Raw genomic sequence first — 19,198 nt, 5'->3', positions numbered from 1 at the left:
TATGGAGACTAAAGAAGCTAAAAAAAAAAAAATGGTTTCCCCTCTGTCATCTGCCCTATAGTTATACTAATCCTATTCAATGGACCAAAGTGTAACCAGAATTAACAGTAATTGTTCTCAAATTGTATCTGCTCAGGAGTCTTGGCCCATAATGAATAGGAGCAACTGAGGAAGAAGGCCTAGTACTCTCTTTCAGGGTTTGGGAATTATAGAAATCAAATTTGGCCAAGTCTTCTGTGGAGTCTTTTACTGGAATAACTGCCGGCCTCCGGTTCTTCTACAATCCGTTTTTTCCAAATAGAGAGCAACAAAGTATTGAAAAAGAATTAGATTCAAAATCATCTAGTGGTTTTCCCTGCACTCAGAATAAAATTCAAACAAAGCCCCAGAGTTTACAAGATCCGACACACTATGGCCCTTGCATGTCTTCTGATTCTATCTCACACCACCCTTACCCTGGCTCATATTAGTCTTCATGGCTTTGTTTCTGTTCCTCCAACTGTAGAAGTTATCCCCACATGAGACATTCATTCACATCTTAGGACTTCTGAATTTTTCATCGATTTTCTGAGGACTTCTGAATTTTTCATCCACTTGGAATTCCCCGCATCTCAGATCTCTTGTAGCTGGACAGTCCCCCAGCTGGACTTCAGGTAAGATATTATCTCTTTCAGCAAGGCCTTCCCTGACCACCGAAGTGACGCCCATCCCCACGAACTAACAAGACACCTGTTTCATTTTCTTCCCATTCATTATCACTATATGAAATTACTTTATTGATTTGTTTCCTTTTCATTGTCTTTCCCCCTTCCCCGGTACCTATCCCTACTAAAATGAAAGAATCACAAAAACAGATGTCTGCTCCGTTTTTTTTCTTCACTGGTTAGAACAGTGGCTGGCACATAAAAGTATTTCAAAATACTTGTTAAATGTATGAGTGAATGGAAGAATGACATGAACATGCTTTTGACCCTAATATATTTACTAAGCCCTAGTTACCCAGAGCAGACAATCCCATTCAGGACATCAGTGTTGCTACAACTTTTTAGTCTTTATGAAGACCAGTCAGCATGGCAGCTATTCCCACACTGGAGGAAAAGCCTTTCCTTAATAGTTGTCTTATATTGAGATCTTTCTGTTTGATTGAGTAAACACATTTCAGCTTTAGAATGAAACTAGAATGAATGATATCTATTTTTTTTTAATTTTATTTATTTATTTATTTGACAGACAGAGATCACAAGTAGGCAGAGAGAGGAAGGGAAGCAGGTTCCCTGCTGAGCAGAGAGCCCGATGTTGGGCTCTATCCCAGGACCCTGGGATCATGACCTGAGCCAAAGGCAGAGGCTTTAACCCACTGAGCCACCCAGGCACCCCAAATGAATGGTATCTTTAATGCAAATCCTTGAAGAGCAAAACTGGTCCTCACAGTTTAGGACCGATTTTGCACAAGGTATGGGATGTTGTCCTTGAGCAATGATGAACCTGGGACTAGGAATGTTTTATCTTTAGAGATTGAGTAATTCAGAAATAACCTAAAGTGCGAAGCTCAGACTAACATGTCTGAGCCACTGAGCAGTAAAATCTGTGCTTTCCTAGGGAGAGAATGGGGTCTTCTTGCTGGGAAACCAGGCAAACCTCGTGCTCTTGATTGACAGGGATTCCCCCTACAATCTTGAGCAGGGAGAATTTTAAAATGTCTGGCAAATATACTCCTCAATTACAGGTCAGTACACATTCTGGTGGTCTCCTCAGTATGGTCTCGGACAGGAATAAGCAGCATGAAAAGTGGTCAGGAGTGTGTCTCTGAACGTGACCTACAGCAAGTGAGCGCTCCTGCAAAGCACCTGAGATCAACCTAACAGGGTCCACACAGATATCTTACTCAACGAATATTTAACGAAACAATTGATACTGACTGTTCTTTATGTTTTTCGTTTGTACCTTTAAAAAAAATTGTTTCCTTTTTCTTTAAAAATCGATTTAGTTAATATTCTCTTTTCATCAGTGTTTGATTTTTTAAGTCTTTGGGAATAGTAGAGAACTTGAGTGTATGTGTTAATTAGCAGTCAGACAAACCCCATTGGGCGGAGACGGTAACTAATCTTCCCTGAGGCTGCTTTGTGTCTCAGCACAAGACCTAGGCCTGAAAGCTTGTAGCAGCAAAAATAGATTGAGAATTAATGTCCTGGGTACATTTTTAGATGGTATCCATAACCACCTTGTTACTTCTCTAACAATCTGTGTAAAGCCTGAACAATTTCCTCACCTACATTTGAGTTAGTCATTCAAATTTGGACCTTAACTAGGAATGTAATGAAAAATATTTTTGCCCTTGAAAGGTGTTTTATGCAATACATCTACAATAAAATTTAATTAATCGATTCTAGATTGAAAACAAAAGGGCGGTTTTCCTGTATATAGTACTTTCATTATCACAAGTACCTTATATGCTGAGCTGATCTTTTCTCCTTTTAAAGAATACAGAATTAACAATTTGATAAAGAAAAGCTCATTTCTCAGCACACTGACCTACTTTTCCCTTAATTTACCTCATTTTACAATGTGAATGAATGCCTTTTTATGAACATTTAGCATGGATATAACAATTGAATCATTAATCAAAATAATAAGGATTTTTCAATCTATTCAGCTAAATGGACTTTATATACAATTCTTTTCTTAAAAAGAGCTGGCATATTCGGCTCGGGTCATGATACCGGGATCCTGGGATTAAGCCCCACGTCAGGCTCTCTGCTCAGCGGGGAGCCTGCTTCCTTCTCTCTCTCTGCCTGCCTCTCCTCCTACTCGTAATCTCTGCCTGTCGAATAAATAAATAAAATCTTAAAAAAAAAAAAAAAAAAAGAGCTGGCATATTCCTAAGACCTTGCTAAGGAAAATCACTTGAGTTCAAATTATTTTTCTTAGTTTCCAAACTTTGTCCTGATGTATTGTTTTAGCTTATTTTTTTTTTTAAGTTGAAGGGTCTCTTTGTTAACCAAGAACAACAGAGGAGACTTCCAGAAGTTCATAGAAGGTAAAAATTGTAGACAAAATGTGCATTTTCCAAAAATCATTTAACTCAGATTCAATTGCACTTAAACGAGCATCTAACTCTGAACTTCTACTAACCCAGAATATTAAGACAGTCACATTTTAAAATCTGTGGCCAATTACTTAGACCACTGCTTAGCCAAAAAGTACATCAAAACATTTGAATTTCAGATACCAGGTAGTACCCAATGTGAAGTCTACTAATTGAAAAGCCTTTTTTTTTTTAAATCTAGGTCTGATCTCTACTATTTAATATCAGAAATTTACTAAAAAATAAATTTTCTATTATAAGTTTACCTGTGGATCTAAATGTTCCTTACTGACAATTAATACTACTAAGAAGTGTTTTAGATTAGTCAGATTGTCTTAAGCATTAAAAAAAAAAAAAGATTGGTTTACATATCTAATCTTCTAAATAGCTACCTATATTTCAACAGAAAAGAGGAACTATGGGATTAGAAGTATAGGACTTCTTACATTATTTTAATTTGCTAACTGCCCTTCAAGGGAAAACCAGAATAAAGAATGTCTTTAGATGGTTTCACATATTGCTATCTAAGGGTAGAATAAGAGTGGGAAACATTTCAATGATTCGTTTTTAAACATATTAAAATAAATGTAACTCACCAGGAGATATTTTTAAACTGTTTAAATACATTCTTTTTTTTTTTTAAAGATTTTATTTATTTATTTGACAGAGAGAGAGATCACAAGTAGGCAGAGAGGCAGGCAGAGAGAAAGGGGGAAGCAGGCTTCCCACTGAGCAGAGAGCCTGATGTGGGGCTTAATCCCAGGACCCCGAGATCACTACCTGAGCCGAAGGCAGAGGCTTTAAACCACTGAGCCACCCAGGCGCCCCGAAACTGTTTAAATACATTTTTAAAATGTTATCATTAGGGGCACCTGGGTGGCTCAGTGGGTTAAGCCTCTGGGTTTGGCTCAGGTCATGATCTCAGGGTCCTGGGATCGAGCCCCACATCGGGCTCTCTGCTCAGCGGGGAGCCTGCTTCCCCCTCTCTCTCTGCCTGCCTCTCTGCCTACTTGTGATCTCTCTCTCTGTCAAATAAATAAATAAAATCTTTAAAAAAATGTTGTCATTAATGTAATACCATTGATAACTGCTTATTTATTTACAGACACTCAAACTCTGAAATCCATACACTCTAGATTACCTCTCATTTCCTTAGCCCCTTAGAGCATAGCCCATCTGATCTGAAAGAAGAATAAAGTGAAGGTATCCAAATATACAAGAAATAAGATGGGAGTATAATAAAAATTGACAAATCTCAATTTTCTTTCACATCATTACCTATTTTGAATAATTAAGATTTTATTTTTTAAAGATTTTATTTATTTGACAGAGAAATCACAAGTAGGCAGAAATAGGCAGAGAGGCAGGCAGATAGAGAGGGAGAAGCAGGCTCTCTGCTCAGCAGAGAACCTGATGTGGGGCTTGACCCCAGAACCCTGGGATCATGACCTGAACCGAACGCAGAGGCTTAACCCACTAAGCCACCCAGGCACCCCTATTTTGAATAATTAAATAAACAGAATAGTTCAGTTGATGACCATGTTACCAAATCTGATTCATATCCTCAGACCAATTTTCTTCTAAATACAACATAACAGAGTTTGTGTTTTCCAAAATGCATATTAGCATTTAAAGTGTTTTATCAAATGTGTACAAGAGAATAAAATGATAGCAGCACAGCCATCATTGCCCCCAAGTATCTAACAGCAAAATACTTCACTCAGAGCAGAGACCACTGTCCTCCTTTTGCCTAGTTTCCTAATAAACGGTCAGCTCAGGACAGCTAAAAAATATAACCTCTTCCTTCTGATTGTTATTTACAGAAATATATATATTTGGAGTAAGATTAATATATCTCTGAAAGTATATTTTTTTCATGATTTAAAGGAACTTAACGACACACCATTCACTGTACTTGCTTGTGCTACTGCTGAACTTCCATTTTATGATCCTCAGATATAAATTGTTCATGAGGGGACTCCTCTTCAAGACTCTTGAAACAAGAATGTATCCTGTACATTTATGTTACAGGTTTATCATGATAGATTGCTCTTGCCACAGAACTAGAAACTACCAAGCCAGTTTATAAAATCTGTTAATAAAAACAGTACTCACACTGAAGTAGACTCCTTCACTGGGCAATCCGAGCCTACCCCACGTATATTCAATTACCCAAATAAAACCAGAAATATCTTGCTACGTGGGAAGTGTAGGAGCAAACATTTGATTTTTCTTTTTCATTTTTTTTTCAAGATTTTTATTTATTTATTTGACAGAGCGAGAGAGCACAAGCAGACAAAGCAGCAGAGGGAGTGGGAGAAGCAGGCTTCCCACTGAGCAGGGAGCCCGTTGCAAGACTCCATCCCAGGACCCCGGGATCATGACCTGAGTCGAAGGCAGACGCTTAACGAACTGAGCCTCCCAGGCACCCCTGATTTTTATTTTTCTGATTAAACCTAAATGATGATGACTTTGAAGAAGTAGCATATTCTTTGATTTTGGGGGATATGTCTGTGAAACCCTTAAGGTTATATAATTGAAGGAGACAGAAGTTTTGGCCTATCATGTGTTGTCTGAATGCCAATATTCATCTACTTAGCTTCAAACCCATTTTTTCATATTTGCTTCAGTGTGCTGACACTTGAAAGTAGAGATTCAAAACATGGCAGAAATTCTCTCTACGATGAATGAAAGTGGAGCAGAATAGGAGGACAATTGAGCACGCTGGAGTCCCGTCCTAAAAAATTATGCCAACATCCACTAGGGGAGAGGTGAATTATATTTGACAACATATTCCCAGGCACTGTGTAATGAACCTTCAAACTTCAATTAGAACCTCTCCGAAAGAAAAGCAAACACAATTTCACTAAAATGCTGCCTTCGTAAGAAAAACAAGTCAGTTGGAAAATGCAGCAAGTTCAACATCATTGGCTACTCTTCAAGCATTCCCGTCCCATGTCAGGTATCCTATAACCTGCAGATTCTTTTAGTAATAATGGAGATCACTCCTGTTTTAAAAATATAGGGCTTGACTCTCTTGATTCCCTTTCAATCAACAATTCCAGATGCGAGTCTCTAATGACTGCTCTTTCCCACTACTTACTCCGCAAAAAGATTATTTTTTTAAGTGCACTGAATGACACTGCTCATTAAAGGTAATCAGCATATTCAAACCTCAAAAGGAAAAACACAACCTTGTGGAATGCCATGCGAGAAGCATATCAAACATCTACGTGTTGGTTTAAATTAATCTAGGAGAATGTGGAAGGTACATCCCCCAAGTGGGTTACTTTGTTCATGGATGGTAATTCAGACTATTCAGATGATCAATTTCCCAGTGCTTCTCACAGATAGCACTTCAATAAATGTTTTGTAGCGAAAATGCTATGGCTTGCCTGTTTCTAAACTCTCTCTTTGCCAGGGTTCATTAGTGATTTGCAGAACTGGGGCCCTGGGAAAAGGATACTCAGAAGGGCCACGATGATGAGACTAGTTAGTTTATAAGCTGGGATAACAGTGCTGCCTCTGCTGATAGTTTAAACAGACGAGTGAAATGTTTGGTTGTTTTGAGGTTTTGCTGAGGTTCTTTTGATGAAAGTTTTCCTTTGATGTAACAGTTTAAGATTTTATAACAGTAAACAAAGCACTCAGTGGAAAATACTCTGTGAATTTTACACAACCCAGGGTCTAAAGATAACCAGATGTGAAGGATCTCAGTCATGTGAGACATGGATTTCAGTTACATTTCAGTTACATTTGAAGTGGTTAAGTACCTTACTAGGTAAGAAATAAAATTGTTTTTAAAATATCCACATTACCTCTGTGTTTTCTACACACCTTTATACAGTAGTAACAATATGATCATGTGACATTACTTGTATGTTTGTCAATAACGTGTACCAATATTTTCACTCATAGAGTGTGAGCCGGTTGAAAGCAGCAACTGTATCTTAGTATCAAGAAGGGGAGAAAGGCAACAACATAGAAAGAGGGGGAGAATAGGAGGAGAGGGTTTTCAAAATTATCTAGTCTTGCACTTATCTGTGATCATACTCTTGAGACTAAAAACACCAGTTAGTGAAAGAACTGTACCAGAACAAGACCATCTATTTCTCAGGTCAGTAGTCTTCTCCCCAATGCAACCATGTACTTTTCTTTTTTTTTTTTTCCAAAAAATAATGATTTAGTGACAACTAAGATATATAAGTAATTAACATAATCTCTCATTATCAGTTTATTTTATTGAGAAGCATGAGAAATGTAGGTATTTGTGTGTTGCCCTTTCATCAATAGGAGAGGAAGCTGACAAGCTTTTTCTTTGCCATTTCAGAAGAGTCTACTTTCAACAAGGGGATAGAGCCATTGACCTTGAAATAATTTTTATTTGCATTTTACCTCTGTCATCAGTTAAATAAATACATAATGTTTCAGAAATTATTGTGGGTTTGATTTGGATTCAGAGACCTCCTTAGGACCCAGAGGTCATTATCACACAAATTTGAACACTTGGACTAAATCACTCAAGACTCTTTGCCTTTATAAACACATGCTAACGACAAATTTTACTTGCTTAGTAAATTAAAAAACACGATTCAACTTGCAACGAAACTCTTCATGTACTTAGACCAACTTTCACTGTCTTTATCTCTATGGAGCTGAAGAATAACTCATAAGCTTCCTCCTCACAATCCTCACAATAGCCCTGCCACTGAAAAATCTGTGAAGTCACCATATACTTCTCTGTAGTAGTGTAACACACGTAGAATTAAACAGTTTAACACTATTTGTATGTAATTTGATTGAAAACATAGGGCTCAGATTCACAACCTTTCAAAAGTAATGGGATGGAAGTAATATATCCTTTTGTGCTTCCCATTAAAGCATGAAAACTTGGAATTTTGATGACAGATGGTCACATACACACCCTTAAATCCTACTTGCTTACGAAACATTTTAAAGTAAGAGTAAAGTAATAAAAAATATGTTGCCACTGGATAACTAGACAGAAGATGAAAACAGAAAAGAAATGTCGACTAATTCATAGAGGATGGAAAGATGGTAGATGGAGTGAGTGGTACTGGCCCAGAATAGAGAAAGCTGGGGCAAGGATGTATTTGTAAGGGGGAGGAGGAAATCAGAGCAAAAAGAATAGTTTGAGCTGCTGAGCCCCAGAAAGTCTCTGAAATTTGAGGCATCAAATAATTTATAAAGCATGAGTAAGAACCAAAGCTGCAAAATCCGTCTTTAACAATGAGATAGGTCTTCAGATGCCCTCACCAACCTCCTAAAATCTAGCTGCTACAACATTGCTGACCTGGCAGGAGACCAGGAATTTATTCTTCAGAGAAACTGAACCAGAAAGTCTTCACTCTCTATGCAGTAAAAGATAGGGGTGAAAGTAGGGTTCCATATTGAAAACAAAGAAGCATACACCTACACGCTGAATAATGTGATTATGGTCATTCTAACTCTTAACCCTTACACTATTTCCAAATAGGAATGCTAGCAGGTAAGAAACTAGAAAATGCATATCCATAGATTAGTCTACAGATACACTACTTGGAAGTCTCCCATTTAAATGACAACTTGGGTGGCTCAGTTGGTTAAGCAGCTGCCTTCAGCTCAGGTCATGATCCCAGCGTCCTGGGATCGAGTCCCACATCGGGCTCCTTGCTCATCAGGGAGCCTGCTTCTCCCTCTGCCTCTGCCTCTGCCTGCCATTCTGTCTGCCTGTGCTTGCTCTCTCTCCCTCTCTCTCTCTGACTAATAACTAAATAAAATCTTTTAAAAATAAATAAATAAATAAATGACAACTTGATCATATTTGAGTGAATTAACAAGATTTTCTGACACCCACAGATCTAACAATTTTAGCATCTCAGATAAATGTAATTGGACAGCCAAGTTTCCCCAGACGTTTTACATCTACCATGAAAGATAGAAAACAAATCAGAAAAGAGTAATGGAGCTCAGAGGAAACAAAGGCAAAGACAGGATAAAAACTTTAACAACTCTTCTATACCACCACAGAACTAGGACATTAGGTGGCATGAATGAAAGAAGAAAGGGGTAATATCACAATGCTTAAAAGGGTATTCAAAGCACAGACAAGTTACCAAAAATAAAGTTAGACTAACAAAAATATTGTAAGACAAATGTGAGGAAATCTCCTAGGTAGAAAAAATAGAATAAAAAGAAAAAAATCAAAATATTAGAAAAAAGATAAAAATTTAGAGAATCAGTCTGACATCCAAATAAGACCCATAGATTGATACTACATTGTTAAATAATTAGTAATGAAACTTAAAATCCATGAATAAAAGGTATGAGTTTCCAGAGTCATAAAATTTACAGCACAAGGCATTATCATCATCAAACTGCAGAAGACTGTAGATCAGAATGAGATTCTAAGAGCTTATAGAGGAAAAAAATGTGATCACAAAGGTAGGAAGGGAAAAACTGGCATGTCATCTCAACTTCAACACGGGAAATCAGAAAACCATTCAACAATTTTTTTTTTTTTAATTCCTACCATGTACCATATACTTTTCCAGATGTTTAGGGATACATCTGGTTGCCTTATATATGTCCCCCCACCCCTTTTTTTAAATGTAAGATACAAATCTATACCCTTTTAGAGTCTACATTTTGTCAGGGAATGAGGAGAGTGTAGACAGACACAACAAAAAGGTGTATCCAATATCTTCATTAGAAAAATATTTGATTTGGAGATGATAAGAAGAGAAGAAATACTGGAACTTATTTAGGGAGATCAAGAATACCAGGAGGCAGGAGCAGAGGTAAAATTAATTAAAGCAATAAAGGGAGGGGGTGTGGGTGGCTCAGTCAGTTAAGCTTCTGGACACTTGATTTCTGCTCAGGTTATGATCTCAGGGTTGTGGGACTAAGCCCTGCATCAGGCTCCACAATCAGAGTCTGCTTGTCCCTCTCCCTCTGCTCCTCGCTCTGCTCTCTAATAAATAAATAATTTTAAAATATAATATAATATAAATAAAGGTATAAAGGAGGATCATTGAAAATGGTACATTTTTGCAGTTTTTAAGGAAGGAAAGGATGTTAGTAATGCAGCTATATTGAGGAGAAGCACACCAGGTAGAGAACCAGTCAGTGAAAAAGATCTGAAGTGGAAATCTGAATGTTCAAGTGTACGAAAAATGCCAGGGTGGCTGAAATGAGTTGGGAGCCTCAAAGCAATACCTTCAAAATTCTGAGGAGAAATGCTTTCTAATCAAGTCTAGAGCCAGATAATATTTAAAAGGGGGAGCATTAAGACACCTTCAGACATGTGAGTTACTTTTCATTCACTTTTTCTAGGAACACTACAGAGGGTGTTATCCACAAAAATGTGGAAGTGAAAAAGTTCCAGGATGAGAATTAAAAAAAAAAAAAAAAAGATTAAAAAATCAACTAATATAGTCCCAAGTGTGATTTAGTGTATTGAGAGGGGTTTTACAATTCTGTCAAAGATCATGGTTTAGAATTAGAGAAACATATGTAGCAAACTAAGAATTTTTTTTAAAAAGGCATTATTCCTGTTAGGGGAAAAAATGTACAAGAAAGAAAACATAGGCATAGGGCACCACAGAGATCAGCTATGAGTAATAGTCATACAGCTTTAATGACAACATTAAACACTTTAAAATATAAATACATGTTGACAGATACAGGAAGAAGTGTGCATATGGGCTAGATGAGAGCTCAATCTTCATATCCCATAATAAGAAAGGAAATAGTGGGGGCGCCTGGGTGGCTCAGTGGGTTAGGCCGCTGCCTTCGGCTCGGGTCATGATCTCAGGGTCCTGGGATCGAGCCCCGCATCGGGCTCTCTGCTCAGTGGGGAGCCTGCTTCCTCCTCTCTCTCTGCCTGCCTCTCTGCCTGTGATCTCTCTCTGTCAAATAAATAAAAAAAATCTTTAAAAAAAAAAAAAAAAAGAAAGGAAATAGTGTATCTAAAATTTTAAAATTAAGATATGGCTGTTATATGATTTAAAAATCTGGAGATAAATGCTAGAAGGACGAGCTAAGATAGATCAGTTACTCCTCTTAGAGTGAAGGAGGGATAGAGGAATTACAACTTTTTGTCATAAGCTTTTCAGTATTATTTAATGTTTTGGTATTCCTTAGATACAATTAAATGAATGAAAATACATATAACCTCTTACACTTAGAGTGATCAAAGCAAAAATATATCTAGTTGTTGAATTACTATGTTGTACACCTGAAATTAATGAAACGAGTCAACCATGCTATGTTCAAATTAAAAAAAAAATGTAAAAAAACAAGCAAAGATGAATGAATGAATGAATGAATGAATGAATACAGTACAACATCCTAGAACTTGCTGGGGCCACAGGCAAGTGATGATAAAACTTAAAGCACATCCATATTTCCAGGTTATAAAATCTATTATAAGGATAATGACGGGGGTGGGGGGTGAAGGTGCAGAATAAACACAATTACCATAACAATTATTTAAAATAATTCATGATCACATATTACAAATTAAAACTGGTTTCCTCTGCAGGAAGAAGGAAGGATGTGATTGTGAGGAACACAATGAGCTTCAACTGTACACATAATATTTTACTTCATAATAATATAATAAGCCCCATGGGCACAGAGGAACCTATTCTTCTGTTTTCAAAATAAATGTATAAAAATACATTAACATAAAAATGATAGTTATAAGAATTTTGCTTTAAGAAACCTAGAGACTTTAAAAATACCATCTAGAAGTCATGCAAAAATGTGTTAGAGATCAGGAAGATTGGCTGCTGAAAAATGAAAATCAAAACACATGAACAACTGTAATTACTTGGAAACACTGCTTTGACATTTAGCATTGATATTTTTTAATAATAAGTAAGCATTTATAATAAACTGAATTCCTTATAAACATACTTAAGTAACTTAACCAAGGTGAAACTATCCCAAGCCTGATCTGGCTGAAACCTACTGACAATTGTGTAACAGAAAAACTGGAAGTTTTGGAAGGGGATCTGTTCATAAATTAAGTACTCCAAATATTTTTTTAAAAATTCACCTGGTAATTTTATTAAGAACACTTGATAATCTTGGAATAAAAGTCACATTCAGATAATAAAAGAATATAGATGAGAGATTGAAAGCCATAAAGAAATACATACTTAAAATGGTAGGTAAGAAGTGATTACAAATAAGTAAAAATGTGTATTTGCAAATAAAAAGATAACACATGCCAAATACTAGCAGACGTTGTTCTTGACTAGTGAGATTACTTATTTCTGCCTTTATGAAATTTCCAAATTTCAGTATGGGTCTGTAATATTTTGCAATGAGAAAAAAGGAATGCTTGGTAATTTTTAAAATTTAATTTTTAATTTTAATTTAATTTAAAAAGCAATAAAATGGATTAGGGATAGAAAACAGGGAAGGGATAAAAAGAGCCAAGTCAAAACAAAGTGAATTATCCCCTGCATGGGCTAAGAAAATTTTTAAGTGAAACCTCAAATTTGCAGATGACACATATCTTCCTGATGGTCAAACACACAGAAGGAAATACATTTCAGGAAAAACTCTCAAGAGCATACGCAGGAAATTGGCATGAAGTAGTACAATCTAGGAAAAATACTATACTTAATGGAAATTGAGCTATGAGCTCTCAGGAACCTTGTTGATACTGTGTAAACAAATCCATAAAGACACCAGATCTAAGTCACCTGAGATAGCCAATAAGATTATTAAAACACTGGGCAACACTGAGGAGAGTATTAAAAACAAGAGAAAAGGTATTATTCTACACTTCTTACCAAAAAAAAAAAAGTGCCTTTCACATATTCATAAGTAACCATAACTTTGAGAAGACACTGACTTTACTGGGAGGTCTGGATAAAGGGAATGATTATAGTGGAGCAGCTGCCACAGAATAAATTTTTTAAAAGATAAATATTTCAACCAGGAAAAAAAAAAACCTGTAACGGAAATATACATTTGAAATCAATTGAATGACATAAAGACAGAAGACACAGTGTATCAAATGCCAGCAGAGGACTTGAAATAACCCCTTAAAGCATGGTGCGGTAAATTTAAGACAAAAGGGAATTCCAAGTATAAACCTATAGGATTTAATGGTTTATCAATGGACACAGAATGAAGAATTTTATTCAAGAACTGTACTCGAGTCCAAATCCCTTTTATATTCAACCAGCAATTAGCCTTGTGCCTTGCATCTAATAACTATTCGTAAAAAACACTCAACAATTTCAGTGAATGTTTGGAAAAAAGTTTCCAATTTAATAAGACTGACACCATGAAGGCAAATCATTTCTCTCCCTGGCCAGTCTTTTGGTGCCAAAATCAAAAACAGAAGAGCGGCCTGAGGAATTGTGTCCCCACCTAGATATTCTACTCAGACCACAGATAGAATGAAAGTGCAACCTTTAACTTGTGGAAGGGTTACACCGCTCCGATATTTCTTTTTTTTTTTTTCTAAGATTTTATTTATTTATTTGACAGGCAGAAATCACAAGTAGGCAGAGAGGCAGGCAGAGAGAGAGGAGGAAGCAGGCTCCCCGCTGAGCAGAGAGCCCAATGTGGGGCTTGATCCCAGGACCCTGGAATCAGGACCTGAGCTGAAGGCAGAGGCTTTAACCCACTGAGCCACCCAGGGGCCCCACGCTCCGATATTTCTATTCATTGTGTCTTACAGAGCATTTACTTTGCATTTCTCTTCCCTCCATACATGCTTAGTCACACATAAAGTCCATCCCTGCCATCATTCCATGTCAGTGTTCCTTTAAAAAAGAAAAAAAATCTTCTTCATGGCCTTCTGAAACATTACTTGGGGTCTGAACATGAATTTGAACAGGACAGACTAGAAATAAAAGATGACAATATTATAACATATTGTGTTATCTTTACAGGCAGAGAATAAAAATCCATAAAACAGTAATTACCAAGATGAAAAAATTTACTAGGCACTCATGTTTTTCAATCCTATGCTGTGTACAATATCATGTAACTTTAATTTGTGTTTATTCTATATTAACTGTGGTTTGTTTTCCTTCACTAATCACATTATTCATCAATCTATCCTCTCTGATTAACATAGACTAGTACATAAAAGGTATATAAAAATAACCAGCATGGCCACTCTTGGGTTAACAGCAAGCATCAAAAAGTTACTACCAATCTACAGAGTATCTATGGGAACCTGCATTAACTCAGCGCTTCTCAAACTCCCCCCCACCCCCCACCCCCCCGCAAACATCTATAAAGGTAGAAAAGAATAAATTGAATATACCCTGGGGTCTGGTGGTATAGCATCCATTTATGAGCCACAACTCTGAAATTCCTTTGAGGAGTCAGACTGGATCTTTTACAAATTCAAATGAATTTTATTCTACTGCATAATATATTTATTTAATTATAAATATAGTGTTTAAAATTGCCCCCGAGTAAAATTGAGATGCCATGTACTCGTGGCTTTATATATACCATGGTATATAGCACTGTGCATTTTTGACAGTTTTTGCTCCCCACATTCCAAACTGTGTGAATTTTTTTATAAGGGTGGCAGTGAAATTTATGATAATATATGATATATTGAATCATATGCATTCGGGTGTTTTGATCAGCTGAGACATTATTTTTACTTTTTGCCTAAAAAATTTTACCGAAACTTTTACACACTAGAATCTATTTAGATCTACTGATTAAGCACTCTGCTTACATCCTATTCTCATTGCGTTGCTCTCATCCAAGAAATAGAGGCATTTTAAATGCTTCTGTAACACTAAAGCTTAAAATTCTTTAGTCTATGATAGGCAGCTCTATTTTTATTCCTCAAATTTGACAAAATTGCCAGAGAGAAATAAAATAAATCTTTTTATTTTAATAAAAACCGTATTTAGAAGCCCAAACGGAATCCAAAAGCCCATAATTGGAGTGGTAAAAGTAGCATAAGGATGAAACGATTAAATTTTATTTTCTATTAATTTTATTCTATTGAAAAAATATTCCTAATTTTGAGTGCTTCCACATAGTTTCACTTTTTGATTTTGAATTTAATGAAACTAGGACTGTCCTCTCTATATAATTTTCTGTAACTCACTTGCCACAGCCATATAGACTAGTGGCGAAGGACCCAGATTCTAAAGCCTTTTTATGTGCCCAAATCCTGGCTCTGCCACTTACCAGCTGTGTGGGCTCAGTGTGTTACTTAACCTCTATCTCTGCTTTCTTGTGTAAATTAAGGATAACAATAGCAGTCAGTGAGAAAATTAATTAATTATATGTAAAGTGTTCATAATATTTCCGGGTAAGACTTGACTATGTAAGACTTCACTTTTATTAGCCCTCAGTTCTTACATAAAACACTACAAACAAGATTTATCACTACCTTAAACAGAATGATTCCAATAATGACTGCATTGAACTTTTTCTCTTTCAAGACAGTTCGTATTACTGTGGGGGAAAAGATGTGTGTGAAGGTTTTCAATAATAATTTTATTATTTAGTATTTCCTTGTGAAGTGATTCTTATGCTTAGTAATTTCCTTGCTCCCACCTGTGTCTTATAGGTTTATCCAGCTCATAAATCATAATCTTCCTCTCCTGACACACTGAAGAATGCATGTTAACAGGGCTGAAATTTAAATTCATGTGGAGAGTACTTAGAATGATAAAGAAAATTAAGTTGGAATGCGCACAGACTCATCTCATGCAATCCAGTATTTGGTGGTAGAATAGTTCTCTGCCTTAAGCCAAAGGATTGTTTCAAAAGATCTTAAATAGATCCCCTTCTATAATTTTGTTAGCTTTTTCATTCAAATGGGTTCTATCTGGCTGTGTACTTTTTCACAACAGAGCTTTGCTGTAGTATAGATTTATCCCATATGACAGGTCAGCTCTGGGAGTAAAAACTAAAAGAATTGGTAATGTAAATGACAACAAACCCCGCCTTCATAAAAACAACTGCTGTGTACTTAAGAAATATTAAATAAAATCAAATATGATGACAGTTGGCAATCTCCTGCTGATGCAGATATTCCTTTAACGAGCTATAAAAACCAGATTCTTCTTCCACTAAGGCACAAAGAATTTCCAGAGCTTGCAATTTCTTCCTGAAATAATATAGTATAAAAACAAATCCTAATTTAAATATTCATGTCTTCATTTTATTTAATAGTATGCTACGGTGACTGTAGATATTACACTTTAATGTCTGTGATGTTTCTTCCTGTTTCATAACAGCTAAAATAAGAGCCACCTTTGAGAGTCATATTATAAGGCATTGTTATGAGGCTCCTATTTTCTGTCTTTGAGAGATGTGTTCTCCCACTAATACTGACAACACACTGACACTCAGAATAAGTACCTTCTCCAATGCACACGCCACATTTTTTTTTTTAATTAGGAAATAATCCACTGGCCAAGGAGACAGACATCAAATTCAAACGTACCTTCAAACAGTAGTGATCTAACATCCCTACAGAACTGAAGCAGAAGAGATGAAACATGGTATTTAGCACAACAATAACACAAAAACCTGTAGGATTTAATTTGGTCCCTGAACTTCCTGAAGATCAGGAAAAAAATCAGCTGAGACTCAACATTTAAAGGATACTGCCAATAAATACACCTAAGATAATGCAAATGTATTTCACAGAGTTGTCATTTTGACTAGAAACATCTAAGAAATGAGCTCCTTTTAAAAGTGCCCTCAGAAAAGAAACAAGGCTCATCTCCTTTAAATAGCACACCCAAAAGTGCTCCTTTATTAGTTTGGAAGATAGGAAAAGAAACATTCAACAAAATGATCATAGTACATTAAAAAGCTAACATATGCTTTCCCTCTTCTTGCCTCACTCTCCCTCTGTCTCTCTCTCACACACACACAGCCCCCCACTCCCACACACCACACATACACACACATACACTGACACACATAAAACATACACATCTGTGTGCACACACACTCCTATGTGCAGACTACACAATACAGCCACAGGTTTGTTGTGTTTTTTTTACAAGGATCCTATCTGGAGAATAGGATGCATTACCACATAGGCTGTCAATTATGCTAGAATCCAGGAGACATTAAATAATAAAAGATATCCTAATATTTTATAGAAACTGTTTTTCTCCCTCGAGATTACATGTATTAATGAAATCCACTCTATGTAAAAGCTAATTTCTTTGTGGGAAGAAAATGTTATAGGACCTTTTTTTTTTATTGCTTTTACTTAAAAATGATGGTAATATCTTTTCACACAAAATTAAAGAAACTAGGAAGCAGTTTCAGTTGAAAGGTACTTCAAGCAGAAGGATGATCATTTGGAAGGAGCACAGCTTCCAATCCTAGCTGTCACTTATTAGCTATGGAACCCACATCAAGCAGTTTTACCTATGTGATATTCAGGGAAATGTGACCTAAGCTACCCAAGGTTTGTTGTCCCTGATGGACAGGGTTGGACACATAACCCATGCAGGGTCTTCAGTGATTAATGGCTACCTTAGAGGTAGGAGACCTTTCTTCTGAGATTTAAAGTCCTAAGGACTATCTAACCCTGAAAGGGCCTGCTTAGGTGCCTTGTGGAGAGATCCTTAATAGATCACAATTTATGACAAGGGAGGCAAGAATATACAGGAGGGAAAGGACAGTCTCTTCGATAAATAGTGCTGGGAAAACTGGACAGCCACATGCAAAAGAATGAAACTGTACCACTTTCTTACATTACAAACAAAAATAAACTCAAAATGAGTTAAAGACCTAATCTAAGACCTGAAATCATAAAACTGCTTAAAGAAAACATAGGCAGTGATTGTTTAGACATTTGCCTTAGCAACATTTTTTGAATATGTCTTCTGAGGCAAGGGAAATAAAAGCAAAAACAAAGTCAATCTACTGAATGGAAGAAGATATTTGCAAATGAAGTATCCAATAAGGGGTTAATATCTTTTGTAACTTTTATAACAAACACCAAAAAAACAAATTCGTTGAAAGGAAAAACAAACAAACAAACAAAACAAATAATTCCATTAAAAAATAGGCAGAACCCTTGAATAGACATTTTTCCAAAGAAGACATAGAGATGGAAAATAGAGACATGAGAAGATGCTCAACATTACTAATCATCAGGGATATACAAGTCAAAATCACAGTGAGATACCCCTTTACACCCATCAAAATGGCTAGAATCAACAAGATTCTAATAATAACAGCATGTATTAATACATATAGTATACATATAACAATTAACAAATAACAAATACATATAATAATAACAAATAAAAACAAATAATAACAAATAGTGTGGATATGGAGAAAAAGGAACCCTTGTACACTGTTGGTAGAAATGCAAATTGTGATAGCCACTGCAGAAAACAGTATGAATGTTACCCCAAAAATTAAAAATAGAAATACTATACGATCCAGTAATTTCACTATTATTTACCCAAAAGAAAAACAAAACAAAACAAAACAAAAACAGGCACCTGGGTGGCTCAGTTGGTTAAGCATCTGCCTTTACCTCAGGTCATGATCCTAGAGTCCTGGTATCAAGCCCTGCATCGGGGTCCCTGCTCAGCAGAGAGCCTGCTTCTCCCTCTGCTTCTCCCTCACCCCTCTCGTGCTCTCTCTCTCAAATAAATAAAATCTTTAAAAAATACATTCAAAAAGATGTATGCACCCCTATATTTATTGCAGCATTATTTAAAATGGCCAAGATAGGGAAGCAACCCAAGTGTCCACTGATAGATGGATAAAGAAGATGTGGTGTATACATATAACAATGGAATACTACTTAGCCATAAAAAATGAGATCTTGCCATTTTTGACACATGGATGGGCCCAGAGGTTACCATGCTGAGTTATGTCAGAGAAAGACAAACACCATATGATTTCGATTATATGTGGAATCTAAAAAACAAAACAAAGCAAAAACAGAAACACGATCATAACTATGAGGAACAAATTGGTGGTTGTCAGAGGGGTAGATGTTGGGGTGAGTGAAATAAGGTGATGGGGATTATAAGGTACAAACTTCTAGTTATAAAATAAACAAGTCATGGGGAGTACATGGCATAGGGAATATACTCAAGAATGTAATAA

This window comes from Enhydra lutris, unplaced genomic scaffold, assembly GCF_002288905.1.
Source record: "Enhydra lutris kenyoni isolate GAN:26980312 unplaced genomic scaffold, ASM228890v2 scaffoldscaffold17, whole genome shotgun sequence".
Lineage (NCBI taxonomy): Eukaryota > Metazoa > Chordata > Mammalia > Carnivora > Mustelidae > Enhydra > Enhydra lutris.
The sequence above is the reverse complement of the archived record's forward strand: the minus strand, read 5'-3'. Positions refer to the sequence as shown.